Source organism: Microplitis demolitor, chromosome 8 (genome assembly GCF_026212275.2).
Source record: "Microplitis demolitor isolate Queensland-Clemson2020A chromosome 8, iyMicDemo2.1a, whole genome shotgun sequence".
NCBI classification, from domain to species: Eukaryota; Metazoa; Arthropoda; class Insecta; order Hymenoptera; family Braconidae; genus Microplitis; species Microplitis demolitor.
The window spans coordinates 4,792,791-4,813,308 of NC_068552.1; positions in this window are offsets into that span (position 1 = coordinate 4,792,791).

A 20,518-nucleotide genomic window follows, 5' to 3' on the forward strand; every position below is an offset into this window, starting at 1 on the left:
TAAATACTGTCTCTAAAATTTTTTGAAATTCAATAAATACTTATGGAATTTCATCAGCTCATTCGTTTGTACAAAGTATTGTGAAATCATTCTTTTACGAAATGGATTACCATAAACGTTTTAATCCTAACTTAGTTACCAATTGTTCACTACAGACGCCAGACAGATAAAGTACTTAAGTTATTTATTAGGGTGATTTGTAAAAGTATACATATATTTTGGTCAATAGATAATATCATGTAAACAAGGTACCCAATATTTAATGGTTTCAGAATATCGTTACTTCAAATGTAATATACCTGTACTTCAATACAATGTACTTTTTTCTCGAGTAAGCAGCAGACAATTTCATATATATATCTATAAGAATTAATAAGATTAAGATAACCAAGTGCTGTGAAAAGTGATCAGGAAATATTGGAAAATTAATTAATTAGAATTTAAGTAGAACAAATTGATGTCAGTTAAATTAGTAAAAATATGTAAATTGGTTAAAGAAAAATATAAAGTTAACGCGAAGAAAAGACACGAAATAGAGAGAGACAGACTGAGACGCGCGAATCAGAAAGAGATAGCGTCAGTTACTCGAGTCAGAAATTATATTATTGGATAGATAAAATTTTACTGGAAAATATTATAAATTAATTAATTGATTGAATAAAAGAGGAAATAAAATTTCATTAAATTAAGAAAATTTAAAATATTAGTGAGAAAATTTTATATAAATTAAATTCGGTGGGTGTGTGTGAATCAAGTCCAGTGGACAAGAGAAAGATAAATTCAACGTGTGTGTGTGTGTGCGTGTGTGAAATGAAATAATTCCAGGGGAAATTTTAATTAAATATTTTGGAAATAATTTGATCCAGGGGATCTGGCAAGTTGCCAATTTTTATTTTAATAGATCCAGGGGATCAGGCCTGGGGCCAAGTTATAGTAATAAGTCCAGGGGACTAAATTTTGAGTAGATCCAAAGGATCGAGGCCAGGGGCCAATTTATAATTTTAAATTTATAAAGTCCAGGGGATCAAGTATTTAATGTCATAAAATCCGGTGGACGTCTTATTAATAAATTAATTATAAGTGAAACCCGGTGGGTAAAATTTGTTGTGATAAATAAAATTGTGAATTATATTGATAAATTATTGTGTAATAAATTTAATTCCTCATCCTTTCTTACTCTCATAATATTCAACGACCCTGGAATTAATTTAATATAACATCTCCGTTACTGGAAGGCCAAGTCTTATCTTCCACTGGCGCCCTTATTAACAACAATTAATAAAGGGGCCAAACTTGGCAAGGTTGAAAATTACCCTGTTACACGGGATTACTCGGCGACATAATTATACATGCGCATGTCTGCTGCTTTCTCTAGAAAAAAGTACATTTTATTTAGGTACGGGTATAGAACATTAGAGGTAATGACATTTTGAAGCCATTTAATATTGGGTACATTATTTATATAATATCACCTCTGACCAAAACACATCTATACTTATACAAATCGCCCTGATAAATAACTTAAGTAGTACATCTGTCTGGCGTCTATAGTGAACAATTGGTAAATAAGTTAGGATCGAAACGTTTATGAATATCCATTTTGTGAAAGAAAGATTCTAGCATATTTTGTACGACAAATGCGTTGATAGAATTCTATAAGTTTTTATTGGATTCTAAAAAATTTTGGTCTTTTTACGCCATTAAAAACGTTTCTCATAATTTTTTGAAATTTTTTCACTGAACCAATAAAAAAATTATAAATTTTTGATAAAAATTGCTTTTCTTGTTATAAATAGCTATAATTTTTTCAAAATTTGACTGATTAAGATTTTTTTTTCTCAAAATTTTCTTCTTCAAATGTACATTTTGAAAAAAAATACGAAAAAATTATTGTAACCTATCTTCTTTGTTTTTTTTTAGATTTTTGGAAAAAATGAAAATTTTTTCAATATTTACCATTTCTCATTTTTTTTTGTTATGTAAAACCTTGACATTTACTGCAAATCCTCAAATTATTTCAATGTAATATTTTTTCGAATTAGATTTTCTTTTCTAAATAAAAAAAAAAACATTTTTAACTAGCATTATTTCTTATCACACTATTCTGGCAATTTTCGAAAGTGCTCAGATAACTTATTAATTTCGAAAAAAAAAAAAATGAAAACAATAATTTTAAATAGTAGTCGTCGAAAAAATTTGAATTTTTTTTTTTAAATCAAGTCAAAAAATAGAAGAACTTTCTGAATAATTTTTTTGTATTTTTTGGAAAAAAAAATCACTCTGAAAAGACTTGAGCATTTGCAGGAAATGTCAAAGTTTTATATAATAAAAAAAAATCAAAAATCAAAATTAGTAAACCGAAAAATTTTTGATTTTTTTCAAAAATCTATAAAAGAAAACAAAGAAGATAGGTCGCAATAATTTTTTTTATCAAATTTTGAAAAAGTTATAGCTATTTAAAATACAAAAAACAATTTTTATTGAAAATATATAGCTTTTTTTATTGATTAAGTGAAAAAGTTTCTTAAAATTATGAGAAACGTTTTTGATGAGGTAGAAAAAGAGTAAAAATTTTGAGCCAAATCTAAAGTGGCCGGGTTCACAAGTGATTGATTTGGCGTGGAGTGTCCCATATGTTAAACATACCTAAAAAAAGTTGTATTGATAAATATATAATTAATACATTGCAGCAATGTATATTTTTTTTCTATATATTATCATATATTAATGCGAAAAAAATATAAATACTATTCTCTATATTGTACAACATATCACATTATAACATCCATATATTTTAAAACATATTTTTTCGCATAAAGTTTTTTGATGCGGGCCTACATATGTGTACGCATAGGAATAAATAGTAGGGAAGACCGATGCAAGATGGCTCATCCAAAGCACGAGAGACCACTTTCAAAATTTAACAGAAAAAATTTTTAACTTCCCGCTAAGAAAATCGACGATTTTCAAAAATTTCGGGAAGTTATTGTTTTCACCCCGATTTTCGAAAATCGAATTTTCATCAGATGTCGACGTTTTGAGGTCCTAGGAAGCTATTCTGACTACTTTCAGAATGATGTCCGAGTGTGTATATGTGTGTGTGTGTGTGTGTGTGTGTGTGTGTGTGTGTGTGTGTGTGTGTGTGTGTGTGTGTGTGTATGTGTGTGTGTGTGTGTGTGCGCGTGTGTGCGTGTGTGTGTGTGTGTACGTATGTAAACTCTTTGTAACTTTTTAACTAATTAATCGATTTGGATGGTTGAGGTGGCAATCGAAAGAGCTTGTTGGCCATCAACTTTTCTGAAAATTTCAGATTATTTGATCGAATAGACTCGAAAATATTTTCGAATTACGAAAAAAAAAAAAATTTTTTTTTAGTTTTTTATTGATTTCTCAAAAACGCCTTATACGATCGACTTCAAAATCTAATCAGCTCTAGTACTCAATAAAACGCGTCGATTGCCACCTGAAACATCAAGATCGGATAATTCGTTCGAGAGTTATCGCGGGAGAAAGAAATGGTGAAAAATGTTTTTTTCTAAATATTTTTGAAACTACTGACGCGATCGATTTCAAATTTCAATCAGCTCTAGAATTCAATGAAACGTGCCGATTGCCACGTTAATTATCGAAATCGATTGATAAGTTCAAAAGATATCGGCGTTGAAATATTAAAAAAATAACATTTTATGTTATTTTTTCCGGATAAATCATATAACGTACTAAAATGTGCCTGATATCATACCAACTCTTTTTTTTTATGGTTTCTTTTGATCATATAATGTCATCGAACTTGGATTCTAGTTTAAATCATATTATCAACAAAAAAATCGATAAAACGTAATTTTGAATATTTTTATCGGATATTTCATATTTTATTGTTTCTTACATGAGTCAAAATTTATTTGAATCTTGATTTTGATCTCCGACATTGATTTCTGCCTCAATACACTTATTTTACTGAACAAAATCAGGAACTAAATTTTATAAACCGCTTCATTGATGATTTCCGATTCTTAAATTTTCAAACTTCAGCATAACAGGTAACTTGTTAGAGCTTGAAAAGATCATAAAAAAACAATTGCATGTGATAGCATTTTTGAGCTCGAAGAGCTCGAAAATATATCTACACTAATGTTTTCGAGCTCTTTAAGGTCGAAGACAGCGGGAAGTTTTGGGGCTGGCCCGCAGGGTCAACCGACAGACCGATTTTTTTTTAGTATTTTGAAAGTATTTCAAAAACGACTTGATGAATCAATTCAAAAATCTGATCAGTTATAGAACTCAATGAAACATGTCGATTGTCGCCTTGAACGTCTTAATCGGTTTATTCGTTCGAGAGATATCGTTTGAAAAAAAATCGTAAAAAACGTTTTCTTTCGAAAACAAAGGCATACAAAAGTATTTTCGAGCTCGAAGAAAAAATGTATCTACAACAATTTTCTGAGCTCAAGGAGCTCGAAATAGGCGGAAAGTTTTGGGGCCGGGCCGCAGGGTCAACCGTCAGACCGATTTTTTTTTTACATTTCAATTTAATTCAACTTACATGAGAACGTGAAATCTACTATAGAACAATCTTTCAGTTAATAAATTGTATTAAGAAACGGATAGAAATAAACTGTAGAGGTTTAGAAAAAAATAACAATAGATGTACATAGACCGCTATGATTTTTTATTTTTTTAATAAAAATAAGTGAAATATTTACAAAATATCGTTAAAATATCAATAGTGATACTGCAGTCAACAGCGAATTAAGTCCCTCTCTTCTTCGGTCCATTCGATCGAATAATCACAAATCAACAGGGAATTCAACGGCTGATAAGCTCTTTCGATTGTGCAAGAACGATCTAAATCGATCGATTAACTAAAAAGGTACAGAAAATTCACACACAGACACACGCAGACACCCATACAAACACTCGGATATCATTCGAAAAATACCCAAAATATCTGCCTATATGACCTCGAAACGTCGACAACTGATGGAAAGTCGATTTTCGCTAATCGGCGTAAAAATTCCCAAATTTTTCAAGGATCATCGACTATAGTATAGATATATCATAGCGAGAAGTTGAAAAAATTGAGTACTTATTTTACGGAAATACTAAGAGAATTCCTACTACACGGAGAAAAAATTGAAGGAACTGTTCCTAGTACGTTTATGAAATATCATCCCATACCGTTATGGTAGGGATTATGGGATATAGACCCATACTTTTTGGGAAGGTTTCCATAAATATGGTAACAATTCCTATCATTATGGTAACAGTTCCCATATCGCATATGAAAGAATCATGGTAATGATTACCATACTCATAGGAATAGTTCCCATAAGCAAATAGGAACCAATCCTATAACCACATTGTAACAGTTCCTATAATATTATGGTAACTATTCCCATAATATTATGGTAATCATTCCCATAATATATGGGAATTATTACCATAATATTATGGGAATGTTTACCATAATATTATGGGAATGGTTACCATAATATTATGGGAATGTTTACCATAATATTATGGGAATGGTTACCATAATATTATAGGAACAGTTACCATAATATTATGGGAATGGTTACCATAATATTATGGGAATTATTACCATAATATTACGGGAATGGTTACCATTTTATTGTAATTTAGTATCACAAAAAGATTAAATATACAAAAAAAATGCTTATTACAAACAAAAATCATTATAATTTCTAAATATTATGGTAACCATTCCCATAATATTATGGTAACTGTTCCTATAATATTATGGTAACCATTCCCATAATATTATGGTAACTGTTCCTATAATATTATGGTAATTATTCCCATAATATTATGGTAACCATTCCCATAATATTATAGTAACCATTCCCATAATATTATAGTAACTATTCCCATAATATTATAGTAACCATTCCCATAATATTATGGTAACTATTCCTATGATATTATGGTAACCATTCCAATAATATTATGGTAACCATTCCCATAATATTATAGTAACCATTACCATACGTACATAGTAACGATTACCATAATTGCATAGGAACTATTCCGATACCGTATGGGAATTATATCCATAATTATAGGAATAGTTACCATAATATATATGGGTGCCGTTCCTATAATCAACATTTCAAAAAAACCAGTTACCATGCAGTATGGGAACCATTCCCATAATATATTGTAACTGTTACTATAATTTTCTCTCCGTGTACACAGAAAGAAAATTCCACTAAAATTTACGAAATTAACATCGTAATCGTGGACTAGACTTTCATTGGCGTAAATTTTGAAATGTCCTATTTCAAAATTTACTATAGTCTTCATTAAAATTCTGATGTAGATTTTATTCTTTACTATTTAACATCGTAATTTTAACAAAGACTATATTAAATTTTGAAATAAGACATTTAAAAATTGACGCCAATAAAAGTCTAGTCCACGATTACGATGTTGACATCGTAGATTTTAGTGAAATTTTCTTTCCGTGTAGAAAATTATGTACTTTTAAAAAATTAATTTACTTTCTTTTTTTAGTATCAATACTCAGCAAAGTTACGACTTGTTGTGAGGTACTGAATGTAATTCATCTTGGCTGCAAGATAACTGCATAACTTATCTCGACAAGAATATAATAATGGTTCATAAAAACATTAAATCGGATAAATAGAAACGATTGTGATGTATAATGTAAGGAAGACATTCAAGATGCGAACATAATAAATTTGCGAAAAATGGTTTCAAAGTCTATTGACATTCAACAATACCAATCAACAAATGAATTGCTAATAAAAATTTATTTGAATTCCGATAAGCGTGAATGAGCTCGTATATGTTTGTGTGAGCAGAGAATTCATATGTAGATTAAAGCATATGTGTTTGCATACAAATTTATTGTGTGTATATGTGTGTCTTTGGACGTATGAAGGCATGGATAGCGGATTTTAAACTCAATTTTGTAATATCAATATGATTTTCACGTGAAAAAATGTAGCTCAGCTTAATAATTTTTAAAAAGAAAAACTCAATTCAATTATAAATAGCGATCTATACTTCGAAACAAGAAAAATGATTATTCTTATACTCTTACTTCAGATTTAGATGAAATGAAATAGCTTTTGAACCGCAACATCCAAGCCAACTTCCCTGTCAAAAAATAAGTCCAAATTTCGTTTTTAGAAGTAAGTTTTGAACTCAGTTAACCTTTATTTCACAAATTTGCTCATATTACTTCTTTAATTAAACAACGTTCCTAGTAATATCAAAGAACTTATACTTCTTGCCCACATACTTGTTGCAAGTACCCTTTTTTCATTCTTTTTAAACTCATGATAACTATACACTTTGAATCTTTTTAGTTAGATTTTGTTCGATAACCGATGAAACACAAGCTGAGTTGATTAGAGTCATTATATTTATGTTATCCAAAAAGGGCAATTACTAAGATCAAAGTGACTACAGAAGCGTATATTCCTTTTATCATCGGACAGTGCTTGAATCAACAGATCGAGAAAATTGGACTCGTAAGGTAAATGTCCCTATACCGGAACAAGACCCAAAACCGGAACGATTTGATAATCATTATATTATATTTCAATTCGTACGCGATGAAACTAAATAAAACTTTCTTTATTTGAGACCTTAATCTTTCAGTTAAAAAATAAAATATAAAATTGATTTTAGAAAATATGAAAAAAAAATGTTAATTAGAGCAATAGTCTTGGATTCATGACTTTTTCACGTCTCCTAATGGTTTTGCTAAAAAATCATTCAATGGTCTTAAGCTTTATATTTAATGCAGTAAATATAATTGTTATGAAAAATAGATGAAGTATAGATAAACTCTAATTTAAATCATAAAGAATAAATTTTTGTTCTTAACTTTTTTTTTTTAATGATTTTTCTAGTATAACCTCAAATGATTTATTTTGTTTCTATTCTTTAGTTCAAAATATTTATTTTAATTTAATATTCAATCATCTTAAAATTTTAAATAAATTTTACATTATGGGTGTGATATAGCAGACATCAGACAAATTTAAAATTCTTAACAAATCGAGTAAATAATTAATAATATAAAATTTAAAAAAATGCAAATTCAAAAAATTTTAAAATTAATAGTGCTTTTTCTGTAAATATTATTATTTTAATTATTTATCTTATTTCTTTATAATTTCAAAGTTCTCTGATGTCTGCTACATTCATACTCGTTTTACATTAACATTATTTAATAATAATTAATATTTTCACCACGAATAAATGCGAAAAATAACTTGTTTAATTTATTGTTCCGGTATTAGGACAACCGAATTCCCGTGTTGAAACACGGCTATTTCAGCGTTCCGGTATTGGGTCTTTTGGGTGTCATAGAAAAATTTTTTTTTTTTTATATTAAATTTAAGAAAAATGAACTAATTTGATTATTTTTGAATTGGTAAATGTCTATTCTATATGATGTAATAAATTCTTTTGATTTATAATTTATTTGAATATTTTTAAAACGATAAAAATCAGTCATATACCCTTCGTCGTTCCGGTATTGGGACATTTACCTTATACGTGAGAAACAAGCAAGCTTTCCAGAATGTGTTTTTACACACAGAGAAAAAAAACAGTAACCATTGCTGCCCTGGCACATGGCACTCCAGAGTGAAATTCACTCCGGAGAAAAATTTTGAGAATATTATTAAAAGAAAAAAAAAAACAACTAAATTAAATCGAAGTTAAAACGCACACGCACACACTCGAACACGTGGACACATACTCACACCTTCGCACACACACTCACGAACATTCGAACACACGTACGCACATATTTGCACACACGTACATACACTTATCCATGGATATATATTTTTATGATACCATATTTTTCATCTTGATCTCATTGCGTTTAGATTAAATCGACATTGGTTGACACCAAAATCATTATTGATTAATTACAGAACGTGCATAGTTTAGAACAGGAAAATATGGATCATGTCACTCTCGCGCCGAGTGCTCTTCTAGTTGAGTTATCCGAGCCTATGGCATATTTCGATCAATTTATCTATTATTTATTGAGCCAGACTGTTTATCGTACGGTAGCGTTTTTAAATATTTTTAATAATGCTGTTAAGCAAAAAAGTATGTTTCCATACACGCACATACGGAACTGTATACGTGAAGCGTTAGTCACTTCTGTAAAATGAGAAAGGAAAATTAGGATAGGAAGGGATTGGTCAGGATAAGAAAGAAAGCTTCTCAATGAAAAATTTATGAATCAATATTTCATACAAAGTCACCGATGCTCAAAAAAAATCTACGATCAACCGAGGCTCGGCTACCAATGCTCGGTCGAGTGTCGCTGTACACTATGATCAGCTTATGGCTGGTACATCATCGGCCACCCAACTATATTCATAGCAATGAAAATATCACATCAGCTATTTTTAAACATTATTTATCTGTATATACTTTTCATAAGACAGGATCATTTCTTACTGAATATAATAGAAAATAAATTGATCATTGTCATTAAAAAAAATTTTGTGGATTATAAAACTATTTCTGACCGTGTAGAAAAATATCGGGGATTAAGAAATACATAGATAATAAATCCCAACCGACTAATATACGCTCACTGTTAATTGTTAATGATCATATTACAAGTGATCGTGATCATAGACTGTTTCCGTGAAAAATTTTATGAATTAAGATTTTATGTATTTAATACCTTAAGATTAGTGGTGGTGATAAGGACCAACATGATAAAATGTAATTTGAATGATTAATACATCAAAAATTACATTTACACTGTGAAGATTCGCGGAGTAAATGCGGATTGAATCTGGAGTGAATGGATTTTTAACTATTCACTCCCTCCGGAGGAAAATTTTGAAAATATTATTAAAAAAAAAAAAACAACTAAATTAAATCGAAGTAAAAACTCGCGTATTACGTTACTGTTCAGCTCATAGGCAAACACACACGCACACACCCGAACACATGGACACATACTCACACATTCGCACACACACACACCCGAACACACGCATACACGTGAAAAAAATATATATGTAAAAAAAGATATTTACAAATTAACACGATATCTGTGCACGTCGTTTCTTCACATGATGGAACAGAGCCCAGACATCTCGTGGCTTTTGGAAACTGGCTGCATCACTCGCAATTGTCTCCGCTGAAGATCTGGCTTCACTTGCTTGGGAACAGTGATCAGTTCTACTTCCTTCTCTACAACGACTGGTTGAGGCATCCGAACCATCTTCTTCTTGGGCAACATTTTTGTCTTTATTATGACGCTAATGGTCGTTTTAACTCGTTGAACGTTCACTGGACGAAAGTTTAAATTACCGTCCAGTCCACATGATAGCAAAGAAGTGTTGGATGGAGTCACTCCGCTGAATTCTTCAATTTTAGGTTTTTTGTATTGAGTATCATGCTCAACATCAAAAATATCGGCGCACCGTTTGAACCCAGTTGCAGATTGTGGACTTGACGACACTAAACACTTCACATCACTCATGATAATTCAATTATGAAAATTTGGAGTATGAAATTTCAGTTATACCCAGAGACAACTTGGCTAGACTTTGAAACTCAATGATGTTGAAATTTTAAGGACCGACGTTTAAATGCACTGCAATATTTCAGGGAGGGGATGTTGGATCCAATGGGACATTTGCACCGTAACATCAGTAATTAGATCTTTATGGTAAGGGTTAATAGCTACTTTACATCGTTCATTACTTTCCCATTTAGACTTATTTTAATATTAATCCTAAGGATTTGTGCAGATAAGGTAAGGGAATATCCGGCGACATAATTATACCTGTGTATGTCTGCTGCTTTCTCTAGGAAAAAATACATTTTATTTAGGTACGGGTATAGAATATTCCAAGTAATGACATTTTTAAAGCATTAAATATTTGATACATTGTTTATACGATATTATCTATTAACCAAAATACATGTATACTTATACACAGTACCCTTATAAATAACTTGAGTACTTTACTTGTCTGGCGTCTATAATGAATAATTGGTAACAAAGTTAGCATTAAAACGTTTATGAAAATCCATTTCGTGAGAAAACGATTTGATAATATTTTGTATGACAAATGGGCTGATGAAATTCCATGAAAATGGCTTTTTACATTCCCGCTAAGAAAATCTATGATTTTAAAAAATTTCGGGAAGTTATTGTTTTCACCCCGATTTTCGAAAATCGAGTTTTCATCAGATGTCGACGTTTTGAGGTCCTAGGAAGCTAGGTGTGTGCAAATTTTGAAATTGATAGTGCTTTTTCTGTAAATATTATTTTTTAAATTATTTATCTTATTTATTTATAATTTTAAAGTTCTCTGATGTCTGCTACATTCATACTCGTTTAACCTTAATATTATTTAATAATAATTGGGATTTTCACCACGAATAAATGCAAAAAATAACTTATTTTATTTACTGTTCCAGTATTAGGACAACCGAATTCCCGTATTGAGACAAGGCTATTTCAGCGTTCCGGTATTGGGTCTTTTAAGTGTCATAGAAAAAAATTATTTTTTTATATTAAATTTAAGAAAAATGACCTTATTTGATTATTTTTATATTGGTAAATGTCTATTCTATATGACGTAATAGATTATTTTGGCTTATAATTTATTTGAATATTTTTAAAACGATTTAGTCCACGATTTAATCGAGATTTGTTCTTGCACAATTTCAGAACCAAAATTTTTCTAAGTTCCAGAATTAATCACAACACACACACACACACACACACACACACACACACACACACACACACACACACACACACACACACACACACACACACACACACACACACACACACACGCACAGATCCGAAACACGCACGCACAAGTTGGTACAAACATGCTCTCCAACACACACATTCAAACACACGCACGCATATATTCACACACACGCACACACACACACACACACACACCGATCCAAAAACACGCACGCACAAATTGGTACAAACATGCTCTCGCACACACACATCCGAACACACGAACTAATATATTTACACACACACATACTAACACACACACACAGATCCGAAACCACGCGCATATTTGCGCACACACGCACTCGCACACGCACAGCTTAATAGTTTAAAAAAACTTTTAATTCACTCCGCATACGGAGTAATTTCTTTTAAGACTCCGGAACTCCGAGTGGCAGAGTGAATCCGGATTAACATTAAATCCGAATTCATTCTTGTTTTTTGACAGTGTATCATTACAGAAGTATATTAATAATATAAACGAGCGACCTACAGTTATGACGTGATTGTCTGAATATTACATCAAAAATTACAGAGAAAGAAATGATTTTTTGGCGGGAATAATTTCTATTTGCCCTAAGACATTTTATGCTTCAAAAATTCAAAATTAAAAGTTCCTTGGAGCGAGAAAAAGTTTTCTTCAGCCAAGAAAAAATTTTTCGCGGCGAGAGAATATTTCTTGGCGCGAAACAATTTTTCGAGTCCTAAAAGAATTTTTTTTTTTTTTTTTTTCATTCTATAGTAAAAAATTATTTTTGCGCCAAAAAGTCATTTTTTTTTGTATATTATATATAATTTAAATCTAACTGTTAATCGAAATTTCTACTCAAAAATTTACTCTAGAATATTTTGCTTCTTTTGATTAATACTATGAAAATGTAATTGGACTAATCAATTATTAACTCGCGAACTTATTGATTCTGTTCATTGAATAAACACGAAATTCTTTAAAAAAAATCTACACCCGGTCAAATGTTTTTCTTACAATTAATTTTCAAAAAAATTTTAACAAAAAAAAAATTTTAAATAACATTTCATTATATTTACAAAAGTTATTTTTGAATGTTTAAAAACTATTTAGAATAAAAATTTTTTTTTAATAAAATTTTGAAAGTACCCCATTTTGTCCTCCTAAACATACTGTAAAATTAAATAAATATAAGTATTGTATAATTACCTTCAACCCCAATTTTCGACAGTATTCACTCTTGATCTTAATAAATTAATAGTAACTTAAATGTAGTAAATTAAAATTATTTAAAAATAAATTAATATTAATTAAAACTAATTAAAATTAAATAATAAATTTAACTAAAATTATTATTCTTAAATAGACTAATAAATATTATTTGAAAGCAATGAGATTCAAGGAATCTTAAACCTATTTTTAAATTAAAAAAATTTTTTCAGAATAAATAAATTTTTTATTAAAAAATAGAAAAAATATTTACGAAAAATTATATACAAAATTGAAAAAGAAAAATATATAATAAAAAAAAATTAACATGATACTTATATTTATTGCTAATATACTAATGAATATGATAATTTTAAAAAATGCTTGCTTTAATTATTTATTTACAAAAAAAAAAACGTCAAAAAATGTGAAAAAATTATCTAAATAATGAAAAAATATGAGCAAAAAAGAAAAAAAAAATAATTGCACGTATATGTGTCCTTATTTTGAGTTAATTAATAAGAAATTTTAAATATATACATGATCACGATTAGTAAAAAAAATATATAAGATATTTACAATTTAGCACTATATGAGTGCATGAGGTTCCTTTACATGACGGAACAGAGCCCAGACTTCTCGTGGCTTTTTGAAACTGGCGGCATCACCCACAATGGTGTCTGCTGAAGATTTGGCTTCACACACTTAGGAACCTTGATCAGTTCCACCTCCTCCTCCACGACTGGTTCAGGCACCGGGACCACCTTCTTCCTGAGCACCATTTTCGTCTTTATATTGACGGTTATGGTCGTTTTAACCCGTTCAACGTTCACTGGACGAAAAATGAGATTACCGTCGATTTCACATGTCGGCAAAAACGTGTCGGACGGAGTCACTTCACTGAATTCCTCGATTTTGATTTTTTTGTATTGAGCATCATGCTCAATATCAAAACTATCAGCGGACCGTTTGGATGCAGATTGTTGACTTGAAGAAATACACTTGATGTCACCCATAATGATTTGATATAAACTTGAATGATCGTTACGTTAACAAAAGCTTGGACTTTAAGATTTAGGTTATATTCAGAAACAACTTGGTTCGAGTTTGAAACTGAATGATGTTAAAATTTTAAGGACCGATGTTTAACTAGACTGCAATACTTCCGGGAAGGGGGGGGGGTCGGATCTAATGGACATTTGCACCTAAACATCAGTAATGGATGCTTTACGTCTTCCATTACGTTCTCATTTAGACCTATTTTAATATTAATCCCAAGAATTTGTGCTGAAAAGAAAACGGATCATCCGGCGACATAATTATACATGCGTATGTCTGCTGCTTTCTTTAGGAAAAAGTACATTTTATTTAGGTACAGGTATAGAACATTAGAGGTAATGACATTTGAAACCATTTAATATTGGGTACATTATTTATATAATATCACCTTTGACCAAAACACATCTATAATTATACAAATCGCCCTAATGAATAACTTAAGTAGTACATCTGTCTAGCGTCTATAGTGAACAATTTATAATATTTTGTACAACAGATGCGTCGATGGAATTCAATAAGTTTTTAGTAGATTCTAAAAAATTTTGGTCTTTTTACTCCATCAGAAACGTTTCTCATAATTTTTTTAAATTTTTTCACTGAACGAATAAAAAAGTTATAAATTTTTGATGAAAATTGATTTTTTTATTTTAAATAGCTATATTTTCTTCAAATTTGACTGATTGAGATCTTTTTTCTCAAAATTTATGTTTTCAAATGTACATTTCAAAAAAAAATACCAAAAAATTATTGTAACCTATCTTCTTTGTTTTTTTTTTAGATTTTTGGAAAAAAATAAAAAATTTTTCAATATTTACCATTTCTGATTCTTTTTTGTTATGTAAAACCTTGACATTTATTGCATATCATCAAATTATTTTAAAGTGATATTTTTTCGAATTAGATTTCCTTTTCCGAATAAAAAAAAAATTTGAAAACTAGCATTATTTCTTATAAGACCATTCTGGCAATTTTTGAAAGTGCTCAGATAACTTCTTAATTTCGAAAAAAAAAAAAATGAAAACAATAATTTTAAATAGTAGTCGTCGAAAAAATTTGAATTTTTTTTTTTAAATCAAGTCAAAAATAGAAGAACGTTCTGAATAATTTTTTTGTATTTTTTGCAAAAAAAAGTACAATCCAAAAAAAATCACTCTGAAAAAACTTGAGCATTTGCAGAAAATGTCAAAGGTTTATATAAAAAAAAAAAATCAAAAATATAAAATGATAAACCGAAAAATTTTTGATTTCTTTCAAAAATCTATAAAAGAAAACAAAAAAGATAGGACGCAATAATTTCTTTGTATTTTTTTTCGGAAAGTACATTAAACAACAAAAATTTTCAATCAAAAGATCCCATCCGTCAAATTTTGAAAAAGTTATAGCTAGTAAAAATACAAAAATAAACAATTTTTACTGAAAATTTATAGCTTTTTTATTGATTAATTTAAAAATTTTCAAAAATTATGAAAAACGTTTTTGATGAGGTAGAAAAAGAGTAAAAATTTTGAGCTAAATCTAAAGTGGCCAGGTTCACAATTGATTAATTTGGTGTAAGGTGCTCCATATGTTGAACATACCAAAAAAAAGTTGTATTGATAAATATATAATTAATATATTGCAGCAATATATATTTTTTTTCTATATATTATCATACATTAATGCGGCAAAACTATAAATACTATTTTATATATTGTTCAACATATCACATTATAACATCCATATATTTTGAATCATATTTTTTTGCATAAAGTTTTTTGATGCGGGCCTACATATGTGTACGCATAGGAATGAATAGTAGCGAAGACCGGAACAAGATGGTTCATCCACGGCACGAGAGACCACTTTGAAAATTTAACAGAAGAAAATAATTTTTTTCATGGTTAAGTCTAAGATCACGTCTCGATTTATGGTTTTAATATAATTTACAAATTCCCTTTCTATTAAAAAACATAAATATATTCAAAATATATCTTGGGATACATGAAAAAAATATTCCTGATTAAAAAAAAAATGATATGAAATGATTCGACACAATTCGAAATGATTTAAGATAAGTTGAATGCGGACTAAAATATAAATATACACTTAGCTTGAATAAAATCATTTTTTTGAATCAGGAGGATAAAAATGTAAAAATATATATATTTTATTTTTTTTTCTTCATCATATACTGATATCTTTGTTATAATTTTATATATACAATCATTAAATATATTTATTTTTAATTTTCATACATGTAAGTTTAATATATTCTAAGATAGATTGTGAATATATTTAAAACATATAAGTACAAAAATCGGCTAAAAGTTTGCTATTAGAAACATATTTTTTTTCATAGGTAAAATATAGACTTTTTATATTTTGACATATTTTTTTTTAAATTTTCCCATAGGGGTGACTTCACGTGACGTGAGTGGTCAGCGCAGTGAGTAGCAACATTTAGACGAAGCATTAAATGCATCATCCCTTATAACACATACAATAAGTACTCGGAATATTCCCTCGACTTTTTTTTTTCAATCTAACAATTTTTTTCAACAATAAATACTGTCTCTAAAATTTTTTGAAATTCAATAAATACTTATGGAATTTCATCAGCTCATTCGTTTGTACAAAGTATTGTGAAATCATTCTTTTACGAAATGGATTGCCATAAACGTTTTAATCCTAACTTAGTTACCAATTGTTCACTACAGACGCCAGACAGATAAAGTTCTTAAGTTATTTATTAGGGTGATTTGTAAAAGTATACATATATTTTGGTCAATAGATTATATCGTATAAACAAGGTACCCAATATTTAATGGTTTCAAAATATCATTACTTCAAATTTTCTATACCTGTACTTCAATACAATGTACTTTTTCCTCGAGTAAGCAGCAGACATACGGGTATACCCGGGTCGAAAAATTTGATCTGTTATAAATCAACTAAAAATTTTAAGTTATTTTTATCAAATTTTATTTTTTATTTATACAGTCGAGTCTCGTTATGAGTCCGCTCGTTATGAGTCCGTGAACCAGGAATTCCACGGAAGACCTTCCCCCTCCAGAACGTGAAAAAAAAATTAATTTCAGAGTCTCGATATGAGACCGTATATTCATGAAAAGAAATTAGGAGTTTATTTATTATATCAGTCCTATTATTTGTTTATGAGCAAGACTCTGTAAAGCTGTATTACTATAAGAAACAAAACACTCAAGTCAAACGGACTCATAACGAGATACTGGAAACAATCACGTACACACTCACACGCTAATAAAGTAGGGGAAGTTCAACTCACGACTGTCGCCTGCGCTGACAGAGTGGGGGTACACAAATTCTTAGAATTATATACCTCTACACCCCTGCATGCGTGTTCATAACGAGACTCGACTGTATTTTATTAATATGTGAATTTTAATCTAGTTTTGCCCTTACTATTTCTCATTTACACTATTTTCAGACTGATTTCCAATCGGTTTTAGTCTGTTTTTATTCTTATTTAGTTCAAAATCCGACTTTTACTGTCAATTATTTTTAGTCTGATTTTGATCAATATTCGATCAAAAAATGATTTAATTTTTTTTTATAATTATAATGATAAATAATAAAAAAAAAAAAAATTAATGAAAGTTTGATATTTTTTTAACATTGATATAAAATAATATTTATTTAATAAATAAATTAGCCTCAATTAACATATAGATATTACTTAAAAAAAATTTAACTTCATCCTCCTCCTTTCCTTCTGATAATGCATCCAAGTAACTGAGACTTTTTTGAACATACATTCTGAGAAAAATCAATTATTATCCTCTGGCTTCTACCTTCAATTCATTCAGTTCCTTATCATCATCTGTTAGATATTTTTATAAATACAGAAATTTATTATTATAAGTTTATATTCAAAATGAAAGAGAATCTTAATTTATAGTATAATTGGTAAAAAACTTTGCCTGAAAAAAATGAATTATTCTAAGAAACTTAAAGATTGTGCGACACTGAGTAATCTTAATTTAAAAAAAAAAAACATTACGTGACAAAATTTTTTTTTAATTCTCTGCTTTATTAAAAGTGTTATATAAAAGCAATAAATTTGAATTAAAAAACTATTAAAAAAAGAAATTAATATTTCCATTTATGGACAAAATTAATTACTACATGATTTATTAAAAATAACGAGAATGAATAAAGTTCAATTAATTTTACTGCTCAAGGAAAGTGATTCAGGAGCATCTAGATGTAGAGGATTATTTCAATTTTCTTGATATTCAAAACGTGCTGTCGCTATTTCGTATTACAATATCACAGAGGAATATTTTGATAGGGTTTTGAATGTCTAAATATTTTTCGACTTTATTCAGTGAATTGCAGAAATTTTTGATGTGATTTTAACGGCAATTTGACTACTTTCGTTAAATATTATTAATATTTTATCAAGACAACTAAAAAATATAGCTCTCAAATAATCATTAACTGTCGTCATTTTTAAACGAAAGACACTAAGTAAATAGTAAATAGAAAAAAAATTCATTCTAGATCTCAGAATACTTCTTTTATTTGAAACCTTAATGTTTCAGTTAAAAAATAAGATATAAAATAGATTTTAGAAAATATGAAAAAAAAAAATGTTAATTCCAGCAATAGTCTTGGATTCATGACTTTTTCACGTCTCTTAATGGTTTTGCTAAAAAATCAGTCAATGGTCTTAAGCTTATTGAAAATGCATAGAATTACTTTTCAATAATTTTTTTTTTGTATATTCATCTTGAATGACATAAAATTTAAGGAAACATATTAAAAATATGAAAAAAATCGTATTATTATATAAATTTTACTGTTCGTCTATTGGTACACCAAAATGAACCCGTGCCCAGTACCGGAACAGCCAATCATATTGATGTTATCGATAGACATTAACGGTGAGTTTAACTGACTGGCTGAATCAAGTACAATATTAATTATTACTGGAGCCCTAATATTTAATGCAGTATGTATAATTGTTATAAAAAATAGATTAAATATAGATAAACTCTAATTTAAATCATAAAGAATGAATTTTTGTTCTTAGTTCGTTTTTTAATTATTTTTCTAGTATAACCTCAAATAATTTATTTTGTTTCTCTTCTTTAGTTCAAAATATTTATTGTCATTTAATATTCAATCATTTTAAAATTTTAAATACATTTTACATTATGGGTGTGATATAGCAGACATCAGACAAATTTAAAATTCTTAATAAATCGAGTAAATAATTAATAATACAAAATTTGAGAAAATGCAAATTCAAAAAATTTTGAAATTAAAAGTGCTTTTTTTGTAAGTATTATGTTTTTAATTATTTATCTTATTTATTCATAATTATAAAGTTCTCTGATGTTTGCTACATTCATACTCGTTTTGCATTAATATAATTTAATAATAATTAATATTTTCACCACGAATAAATGCGAAAAATAACTTATTTTATTTACTGTTCCGGTATTTAGACAACCGAATTCCCGTATTGGGACAAGGCTATTTCAGCGTTCCGGTATTGGGTCTTTTAGGTGTCATAGAAAAAAATTTTTTTTTATATTAAATTTAAGAAAAATGACCTTATTTGATTATTTTTAAATTGGTAAATGTCTTTTCTATATGATGTAATAAATCATTTTGATTTATAATTTATTTGGATATTTTTAAAACGATACAAATCAGTCATATACCCTTCGTCGTTCCGGTATTGAGACATTTACCTTAAGTCCACGATTTAATCGAGTTTTCACCTTGCACAATTTTAGAACCGGAATTTTTCTAAGTTCCAGGATTAATCACACACACACACACACACACACACACACACACACACACACACACACACACACACACACACACACACACACACACACACACACACACACTAACACACACACACACTCACACACTAACACACACACACACACACACACACACACACACACACACACACACACACACACACACTAACACACCCACAGATCCGAAAACACGCACGCAAACATTGATACAAACATGCTCTCGCACACACACATCCGAACACAGGAACGCATACATTTACACACACATACATAATCACACACACACACACACCCATCCGAAAACACGCACGCAAAAATTGGTACAAACATGCTCTCGCAGACACACATATGAACACAGGAACGCATACATTTACACACACGCACATAATCACACACACACACACACACACACACACACACACACACACACACACACACACACACACACACACACACACACACCGATCTGGAAACAGGCACGCACAAATTGGTACAAACATGCTCTCGCACACACACATCCGAACGGACGAACGCACATATTAACACACAAGCACATAATCACACACACACACACACATACACACACACAGATCCGAAACCACGCGCGTATTTGCGCACACACGCACTTGCACACACACAGTTTAATAGTTTAAAAAAACTTTTAATTCACTC